Source organism: Miscanthus floridulus, chromosome 17, assembly GCF_019320115.1.
Source record: "Miscanthus floridulus cultivar M001 chromosome 17, ASM1932011v1, whole genome shotgun sequence".
Lineage (NCBI taxonomy): Eukaryota > Viridiplantae > Streptophyta > Magnoliopsida > Poales > Poaceae > Miscanthus > Miscanthus floridulus.
The window spans coordinates 31,313,542-31,324,112 of record NC_089596.1 but is presented as its reverse complement, the minus strand read 5'-3'; the positions used below and the strand labels follow the sequence as shown (position 1 = coordinate 31,324,112).

General features: G+C 49.8%; 1 long non-coding RNA gene across 2 annotated transcripts; it reads left to right on the top strand.

Moving 5' to 3' along the window:
- Nucleotides 1-8,148: 8,148 nt before the first annotated feature.
- Nucleotides 8,149-10,054, top strand: LOC136514946 (uncharacterized). Of its 2 annotated transcripts, none has more exons than XR_010773901.1 (4): nt 8,149-8,671; nt 8,892-8,948; nt 9,069-9,302; nt 9,950-10,054. It is a non-coding gene; the product is annotated as an uncharacterized lncRNA (long non-coding RNA). The 2 variants fall into 2 exon arrangements; XR_010773902.1 differs by lacking the exon at nt 9,950-10,054 and adding an exon at nt 9,567-9,663.
- Nucleotides 10,055-10,571: the final 517 nt, after the last annotated feature.

The window sequence follows — 10,571 nt, the reverse complement described above, 5'->3', positions numbered from 1 at the left end:
GGAGGAGCTCGTCGGGCGTGGTAGTGGCCATCGGGAGGAGGTTGCCAGGGAAGGAGGGAGGGAGGGGAGGAGGGAGGGGAGGCAGAAGACGCGACTGTGGGGAGGGAGTGGTCATGCGGGGCGACAATAAAACAGATGACCGTAATTAAGTCATTACCTTTTCTTTATGGAAATAATCATATTTGGCTCGTTATATTCATGGTGTACATTGGTGGGATTATCCGTTGTGACACCATAACAAAGGCTTGCTTGGCAAAGATGATGAACTTTCCATAGGAGAATCATCAATTCAAAGGGGAGATCATGTGGATCTGTCGCACTTTCAATTTCACCCTAAATATGCGACTTTCACCATGTGAGAATAGCTAAATAGCGATATGCTTTTGTTTTCCTTTAGGACACTCTTTCAATTTGAGGTGTCTTTAAAAAAGCAACGGTCATAGTAGAGGATCACTTGGACTAAACTTTACCGCGTTGCTTTTTTTCATCAATAGTGTCACACATATATCTATGTTCATCACTATATTTCTATGCCACCTAGGCACTTGTTCATAATCTCCAAATGTCATCGTCACCCCTAAACTAATCGCCCCCCTCCACGCTAATCCCCTGCCCCACGCTAATCGCGCTCCCTCCTACGCCCGCGTTCACCTCCTCCTCCCTAAAAAGAAAAACCGCAACTTCGTTAAAAAAAGAAAAAAACCGCAACCGCTCCTATACTTGGCCATGTAGTCCGAGGCACGACGGGATGGCACAAAGCCCGTTTTTTAGTCCGACACGAGCATGGCCCGGCCCGGTGACGTGCGGGCCCGGGCTGGCTTGGCCCGAGGGAGCAGGCCGTGCCTGGGCCACTGCTCAGGCCCATGGGCTGGCACGGCACGGCCCGGCCTACGTCAGTTGGCCCTGCAGCGGCCCGCCTCCCCCCTCCCCCTCACTCCTCCTCGCCTCCCCGCAGCCTAGCTAGCCGGCCCACCATCCCCACGGCCCAGTTGGCCTCCCCCTCCTCATATATAAGCGGAGCCGCACCCGCACGCCGCGGCCGCGGCAGCTCTCCCTCGCGCAGCGCCACAGCCCCATCCCACCCCCGAACCCTAACTCCCTCCACTCTTCTCAGTAGCATCCGCCACTCCAATGGAAGTCGTGGGGGCCACGCCCGCGCGGGGCCTCGGGCGGCACGAGTACGCGGTGCTGGCGCTCACCTTCGCGTCCTACGCGTCGTTCCACGCCTCCCGCAAGCCGCCGAGCATCGTCAAGGCCGTGCTCTCCACGGACTAGGCCCCCTTCTCAGGCGCCCAGGGCCCGCACCGCCTCGGCGAGCTCGACGTCGCCTTCCTCTCCTCCTACGCGCTCGCCATGTTCGCCGCGGGCCACCTCGCCAACCGCGTCGACCTCCGCCGCCTACTTCCTCGACATCCATGCGCTCGCCTTCTTTGTGGCCGCGCAGGTTGCCAACGGCGTCGTCTAGAATGTCGGGTGGCCCTGCGTGGTCGCCGTCATCGGGAACTAGTTCGGCCATGCCTCCAAGCACGGCACCATCATGGGGGTGTGGAACTCGCACACCTCCATTGGGAACATCGCCGGCTCGGTCCTCGCCGCGGCCGTGCTCGAGTTCGGGTGGGGCTGGTCCTTCTTGGTTCCTGTGGTCGTCATCGCCACGCTCGGACTCCAAGCTCCGCCTCGACGCCAGATCCAGCCACGAGCTCCGCCCCGACGCCACGATCTCCGGCTACTCGCTCACGCTTCCTCCCCTTCCCCCTCTCTGGCTGCTCGCAATTCGTTGTGGGCCCCGGACTGGCCCAGCACGCTGAATGGTCGTGCTTCTCGGGCCGGCCCGGCACGTAAAACGGTCTAGCAGGCCGTGTCTGGGCCATCGGCCAAGCACGAAGCCCATGGCGGCATGGCCTGTAGGGCACGGCATGCCTTGTCGGCCTGACCCCCATCGGGTCGTGCTGGCCCGTTGCCGTACCGTGCCATGCCGGGCTGGCCCGCTGCACATCTATAACCGCTCCCAACCTCCCACGCGGCCACGCGCACGTCCCCCATCTCCATGCGGCCATGCCGCCGCCATCGCAGAGGCCCTCCTGCCGTCCCCTCCCCGCTCTGTCGCCGCGCTGCCGCTGCTCCTCGCCTTCGCCCCGTGGGGCGGCATCCCCCGCCGCGTCCGCCTCCCGCGGCGCTGCCCTGCCCTGCCCTGCTCTGCACCACCGCCGCCCCAACAATGTGCCAGTGTGCCACCGCCGCCATGTTAGTCATTAAGCGTTGCAATCGAGTCATGTAATTTCGTGTTAAGTCAGGTCAGGATGTCATGCTAGAGGAGTCTTAGCGTGGTGGGAGTTAGATGTAGCCAAAGTCATGCTTGGGTACATCAAGCTTGAGTTGGAGTCTGTAATCGCCACGCCGTGGCGTTCTAGGCGCATGTAACGGGGGTCGCAAGGAAACGGTGTCCCATTCCTATGCGGCACGGCGTGGGAACTTCATGGCTATATATATCAAATAAAGATGACATGAGGGGCTGCGGTTGGGCAGTAAATTCGTACCGAATTTTCTGTGTTTTGTTTTCTCTAGTTTTAATCTGTTAAGTGGTGATCGCAGTCACCACGTCGCCGGCAAGCACGACGTTCCACGGTGTTCTAGCGTCATTTGGATCCAACAACTGGTATCAGAGCCTGGGGGAACGTTCCGTGGAGGCGAGAGGTTGCAGAGGAAGAAAAAGCAAGCCGTACATCTCGACACGCAAGGGGCTAGGCAGAACGAAGAGTGATCACCATGGGTGACGGCAAGACTGATATGGACAAGACGTTTGCTCTGACCGCAAATTTAACGTGGCCGGTGCTAACCCGATCAAATTATCAGGGTTGGGCGTCTCACATTCAGTGCAATCTTGAAGGGTTGAATCTTTGGGATGCCATCGAGAAGGGTGAGAATGCGGAGAGACATCAAGATTGGTTGGCGTTGGGTTCTATGCTCCGGGGCGTGCCAACAGAGATGCACTCCATGTTACTCAACAAGAAGACGGCTAAAGAAGCTTGGGAGGCAATCAAGACTATGCGTCTTGGGGCGGATCGCGTAAAGGAAGTCAATGCACAAAAGCTCTTAGGCAAGTTTGAGGCGATGACATTCAAACCCGGGGAGTCAATTGACGATTTTGCGCTTCGCATAACCAAGCTGGTTACCGATCTGCGCGGTCTCGGTGAGGAGAGCGTGACTGATGCAAGGGTGGTGAAGAAGTTTCTCCGTGTTGTGCCAGCAAAGTACTCTCAGATAGCAGTGGCTGTTGAGATGGTAAAAGACCTCAAGACTCTCACCATTGAAGATCTGGTGGCGCATCTCAGGGCGGCTGAGGAGAGATTTGAACCATCTACAGATCAGGTTGCAGAGAAGGCTGGGAAGCTTTTGTTGACGGAAGATGAGTGGGTTGCGCGAAACAAAAGTCGGATGATGTCCGATTCATCTGGATCAAGTTTCAAGGGTGGAGGTGGTGGTCATCAGGCCCATGACAAGAAGCACTGGAAGCGTTCCAACAAAGATGGCGCTGGTGAGGTGAGGGACTCTGGACCCTCTTCTCAGGACACGCCAAAGAGGAGGGGCAAGTGCGGGAAGTGTGGGGTCTATGGTCACTGGCGCAAGGAGTGCCCAAGGCGTAAAGCACAAGGGAATAAGCAGGAGGTAGCTCACCACGTGAACAATGATGGGGACAATGGAGCACTGTTGGTTGCTCAAGTGTGCAATGTGGTACGCACCACCGCGGTAGGAGGAAACAGCGTGTTTCTAAATCAAGAACGTGTGTTTCCATCCACCTATGATGCAGGAGCCTGGGTGCTTGACACTAGTGCCACCAACCACATGACAGGGTGCCAAGAGTCATTGGCATCCTTGGATGAATCAGTGAGAGGAGCTGTCAGATTTGGGGATGGCTCAAGGGTGGAGATTTGTGGGATCAGGGCGGTCACGATCGCCGGGAAGAATACAGATCATCATGTTCTCACTGATGTATATTACATACCCTCACTCCGATGTAATATTGTCAACCTCGGACAATTGGAGGAGGCTGGATGTTGAGTAGAAATCAATAGAGGCGTGATGACGATGTATGAGCGAAGTCAAGGGCAGTTGAACTTACTGATCAAGGCTGAAAGGAAGAATTGGTTGTATGTCATATCAGTAAATCTGACATCCCCAATCTGTTTGTTATCGAAGATGGATGAAGCAGGATGGTTGTGGCATGCTCGGTTCGGGCATCTTAACTTTAGGTCACTACGTGACCTAGGCTCAAAGAAGATGGTGGAGGGCATTCCATTGATACAGCAAGGTGAACAAGTCTGTAATGGTTGTGCTCTCGGCAAACATCATCGCAAACTGTTTCCACAGGCGACTGCATATTGGGCCACCACAGGGCTCGAGCTGGTGCATGGAGATCTCTGTGGGCCAATGACACCGCCAACCCCGGGTGGTAAGTTGTACTTCTTGCTAGTAGTTGATGATTTCAGTCGCTACATGTGGGTGGAACTCTTGAAGATGAAAGATCAGGCGTTTGAGAGTTTCAAGAAGATACAAACGGCAGCAGAGATGGAATCAGGTCTGAAGCTAAGGGCGTTTAGAACGGACCGAGGAGGGGAATTTAATTCAGGTGTGTTTACAGTCTATTGCAATGCTCATGGCATAAAACACAATACCACTGCACCCTATACACCACAGCAAAACGGCATTGTCGAAAGAAGGAATCAGTTAGTGGTGGAGATGGCGCGTTGTTTGCTCAAATCAAAACAGGTGCCGGGGTGTTTTTGGGGTGAAGCAGTGATGGTTGCAGTGTATTTGCTGAACCGAGCACCTACTAAAAGCCTGAATAATGTGACACCTTATGAAGCTTGGTATGGGAAGAAACCAAGTGTGCGACATCTGAGGACCTTTGGGTGCGTGGCCTATGCAAAGAAGGTTGGACCGGGTGTGACCAAGCTCGAAGACAGGACAGTACCTGGTATTTTCCTTGGGTATGAACCGTGCTCAAAAGCCTATTGGGTCTATGATCCGGTGAAGAAACGACTCATGATATTGAGGGATGTTATTTTCGATGAGAAGAAGAGCTGGACTTGGGGGGTGAGTGGAACAAATGCAGATGCAGAAGATGTACAAGTATCGGAGGAAGCAGTGTTCAGTTGGCCTGAAGACGTGACTATTGCTGATCCGACAATAGGCGGGGCGGCTGATTCAGACAGTGCAGTTTCAGCCGCAGGAGCTGCGGGCGGGGCGGCTGATTCAGACAATGCAGTTTCAGCCGCAGGAGCTGCGGGCGATTCTACTGGAGCTGCGGTACCCGGTTCACCTGTTCCACCAACTCCATCTCTTGGTACTCCATCATCGATGGTTGGCACTCTAGGTACCTCGGCAAGTGGTGTGCAGACACAAGTTCAATGGGCTACGCCACCCACTGGTGCTGAGGAAGATTCAGAAGGAGTACCACTCCGGTATCGCACAATACCGGATTTACTAGACTCAACTGTACCTTTTCAGTTGGAGTATAGTGGCTTGTGTCTTGTTGCAGCTGAGGAACCAAACTCAGTGGAGCAGGCTCTGACAGAGAGTTACTGGAGAGATGCAATGCAGGCCGAGATGAAGGCTATCGAGGCAAACCGGACTTGGGAAGTCAGTGAGCTCCCAAGGAATCACAAGGCTGTTGGTCTCAAATGGGTGTTCAAGGTGAAGAAGGACCCAGAGGGCAATATTGTGAAATATAAGGCGAGGTTGGTCGCAAAGGGCTATGCACAGCGCCATGGTGTGGATTTTGACGAGGTCTTCGCGCCTGTTGCCAGAATAGAGACAGTGAGGGTACTGTTGGCTCTTGCAGCGCACGGTGGTTGGGAGGTGCATCATATGGACGTCAAGTCCGCATTCTTGAATGGAGATCTCTCTGAAACCGTTTTTATACAGCAGCCTCCAGGTTTCATTGTTGGTAAGAGAGATAAGGTGTTGAGATTGAGAAAAGCATTGTATGGCTTACGGCAAGCACCGCGTGCATGGAATTTCAAACTCGATAAAGAGCTGTCTGCTCTTGGTTTTGTCAGGAGTAAGCTTGATAATGCAGTGTATAAGAGAAGTAGCAAGGATTCTCTTCTGATTGTGGGTGTGTATGTTGATGATCTTATTATCTTGGGGCCAAAGATTGAGGACATTAATCAATTCAAGGCAAAGATGAAACTGAAGTTCGACATGAGTGATCTCGGTCTTCTCAGCTATTACTTGGGGATTGAAGTAAAGCAGGGAAAAGGAGGAATAACACTGAGCCAAGCAGCTTATGCGGTCAGGATACTTGAGAATACAGGTATGGAGCACTGTAATCCATCTGACACGCCTATGGAGCCTCGGTTCAAACTCACAAAGGGAAGAGAATCTGAAGCTATGAATGTGACGGCGTACAGGAGTATAATTGGAAGCCTTAGGTACCTGGTAAACACCAGACCGGACCTGGCTTATGCAGTTGGGGTAGTGAGCAGGTACATGGAAGCTCCTGGAATAGCTCACTGGGCTGCTGTCAAACGAGTGTTGAGATATGTAAAGGGCACCACAGGCTATGGATGCAGTTATGAGAGAGGGGCTGAATTGAAACCGATCTTGCTAGGTTTCAGTGACAGTGATTTTGCTGGAGATTCAGAAGATAGGAAGAGCACCACCGGTGTGATCTACTTTCTCGGCAGTAGCCTGGTAACTTGGACATCTCAGAAACAAAAAATCGTTGCTCTATCCTCGTGTGAGACCGAGTATGTGGCAGCAGCGGCAGCAGCCTGTCAAGGCGTTTGGTTGAGCCGACTCATGGCTAATCTACTTGGAACAAAGGAGACACCGGTGAAGTTGTTGATGGATAACATGTCAGCAATTGCGTTGAGCAGGAATCCGGTTCATCATGATCGTAGTAAACATATCGACACGAGGTATCACTTCATACGTGAGTGTATTGAGGAAGGTAGGGTTGAGGTTGAACATGTTGGTACAGCTGGACAGTTGGCAGATATTTTCACGAAGCCGCTCGGTCGTGTCAAGTTTGTTGAGCTACGAACTGCTCTTGGTGTCGTTGATGTGCAACAGCTTAGGGGGTGATTTGTTAGTCATTAAGCGTTGCAATCGAGTCATGTAATTTCGTGTTAAGTCAGGTCAGGATGTCATGCTAGAGGAGTCTTAGCGTGGTGGGAGTTAGATGTAGCCAAAGTCATGCTTGGGTACGTCAAGCTTGAGTCGGAGTCTGTAATCGCCACGCCGTGGCGTTCTAGGCGCATGTAACGGGGGTCGCAAGGAAACGGTGTCCCTTTCCTATGCGGCACGGCGTGGGAACTTCATGGCTATATATATCAAATAAAGATGACATGAGGGGCTGCGGTTGGGCAGTAAATTCATACCGAATTTTCTGTGTTTCGTTTTCTCTAGTTTTAATCTGTTAAGTGGTGATCGCAGTCACCACGTCGCCGGCAAGCACGACGTTCCACAGCGTTCTAGCGTCGTTTGGATCCAACACGCCACACACAGCCGGCGCGTTGCCTGCCCCGCCTTGTCCTACTCCATGCCGCCATGGGTGTGGGTGAGCTGTGCCGCAGCGAGATCTTCCCCGGAGGTGGCGACGGGAGCTCCTCACATGAAGGGCATTGGTGAGCAGGGATGCAGTTCGTGTCTCATCGCTGGTTTCCTAATAATGGAGCCTAACCGTCGTGGCTCCCTCTCTTCCTGTCACTGTGAGGTGGTCAACAGGCCAATAAAGCTTGTAGCTCCTCCTGACGTCCATGGCTGTAGACCGGGAAGATCTACCAAGGCGACTCCTCCAGACGTCCATGGTCGTAGACCGGAAAGATCTACCAAGGCCCCGGTCAGACCCGGGGATGGACATGCTAGAGACCACGAGCATGAAGATCGTCGACGGTCAAGAAAAGGCATGAAAGCTCAGTGATATTTTTCCTGGCTGTTTAGCAGGTCTGAACACTCGTTGCCTACTGAGAGCGTTGGTTGCCTTCGTCACCCACCCTATGCTAAAGCAACTTTGCCTGATTTAGGTAGTAGTTGTTAGTAGTAACTGTTTGATTGTGTATGTCTTGAGTAGAATGTCTGAAACAGCATTAATGTTTTCATGGGTACGCTGACATGCCTTTGTCCACTATTTTGTAGGCTAAGTGTTGAGGCTCATACATATTGCCCGATTTCCAAGGCCGAGATGGAAATTATGTGCCTTCAGAAACATCTTACAAGAAACTGCCTTACATGATGCAGACTTCAATTCCTACCGCCATATTGAGAGGAAGAACATAAAAAAGGAAGGTGCTTACAATGACAATTGACGATGCCTGTTTATGCAGCACCCAGTTAAGTGCTATTTTATGAATGAAATGCAGATCTGGACAAATATATAGCCCTTGACTTTTTTGAAGTCTGATTTGAGTAATACCTGCAAGGATTTGGTTTAATATGCTGAATTTTGCACACCATCTTTTTTTTTCACCAGCACTGATAATATAAGGAGTTATGGGAATGATGTTCTTTATTTATCCCTACTTGTCTGTCAGGATCTCAAGGTTCACCCACTTGTGGAATACGGTTCAAAATCCTTGGAGGGCATCCTTCCTGAAAACTTGAATGGGCTGCAAAAGCAAATATCACGGTTGTTGTCAAAGCTTATGGTTTGAAAGCTACAATCCAGGTACGAAAAGTTCTGTCATAAGCTGGATTTGAAATTGATATTCACTTAGTCATTTGTCGAGTTTAGCTAAGTGAAATCTGCTTTTTTTTTTTGAGATATTGTGGATATTGATTTCCATGTCTTTGCTTCACCTCATATTACTCTAAAGCCCCATGCTTGTTTGATTTTAACCCCAAAATACAAGGTGGGCATGCAGATAACTGGCCATGAATCTTCACAGGGTACAAATTGTCCAAATTTTAGGCATGGAGGAACATTGATATTGGAGGTGGCACTGGTAAATGGAATTTATTTGTTCGCATAATAATTTTCAAACATGTTCTCATTTACATTGATTCCCTTGCTCGAACCTTTTATTTGTCTATCTATGGTGATCATTTTGTGATTGAAAAAGCAGATGCAAATTATTATGGGCGGCCATCATGATACTGTTGTTCTGCAAGAGGTCAGTTTTTGCTGCAGACCAGTTGGTTTTATAAGTTTGGGTGCTACTATCTGCTGTGTTTTCTAGCTCTTCGCTCAGATTGACAACGACGGGCCGGAGGCGGGGAGCCAGGGGTCCGTGCTGCCCTCCCCAAATTGACCGGAGCCGCTGTAGGCACCATTGAGCCCTGGAAACCACGTGCACCAGGTATGTGCCATCGCCTTCCATTGGAATCCCTCGATGTCCATTCGTTTGGTTTGTTCGTTGCAAATTGCAGAGCATACTGATCTGTTGTAATGAATCCATTGAACTCATCTCATACTTGTAGTTAAAATATAACGTGTAATCCCATAAAAAAGGAAAAAATATAATTGGTCTGTTTCTGCAATGTAATTTGTGGTTCATAAATTGCAATGCCCTCATTGATGACATGTAAGCATGAAATTTTAGAGATTTAATCTCTTTCCACAGATAGCATGTCTGTCTACCATGGATTGGTGTGTCAGTTGGCCAGTTCTTTCTGTTGTCGAGCTCCTTGGGGACCAACCAGGGCTAATGTCAGTTACTTAACCAGAGACTCAGTGAGCATGCCAGTCATCACTAAATCCTTTCTGAATTGTTCAGCTCTTCAGTTTTTGGACATAGGAGGATGATGAGATTAGACACCAAGTCAGTATGGACTTTCAAACAAGGTTACTTAACACGGGAATAGATACATAACACGTGATTAAGGTGTTCAGAAGTGAGATATCCAATATTATGCTGGTGCTGCTAACGTTTCTCAGAATCTCAAGTGTTCCTCTTGCCATGCTCTGATTTCTTAGTTGGTTGGTGTGTTTGGCTTTTGGGCGCAGAGAAGGAGCAAGATCAACGAGAGATTAAGGCACTACAGAGCCTGATGCCGAACACCATATAGATCGAAGAGCTTGTGTACAAGGCAATTTATAAGGGTTTCTGTGCAGGTATCTCTCTCACATAATCCTCTTCTTTGTTTGCTTTGTTTTTAAATCTCTTCTATATCTTCCCTAAACTTTCACTTCTGGTCTTGTAGGAAACAAGTTAGGATAAGATATCTTTGATAAGATTGATACAACTAGGCTTAATGCTCTCCTGAAGGATAGTTCCATCACATTGGATGGAATTGTAAGTTGAAAGAATCTTGTCTTACTGGGTTTTAGTTGCCCATTCTTTCAAGTTTTTTAGTTTTGCACAGATACTTAGAGCAATTGATGTAAATGTATTGTTTTTTTCTGGTATTTTAGTTTTTATAAATGTTACTTGTACCGACAGCTCAACTTAATGCAAACAAGTAGTTTGTCAATGTTACACAGTTGGTCATATCTTCAATTCTTTTTACACCTCTGATTATTAACTTCCAGATAACAACATGTAAGCATTTTTATTATGCTTCGTTCATGTGACTACCATCATGTTAAAATGGTCTAAGTGTATATGTACTTGTCATGGATTTTTAAA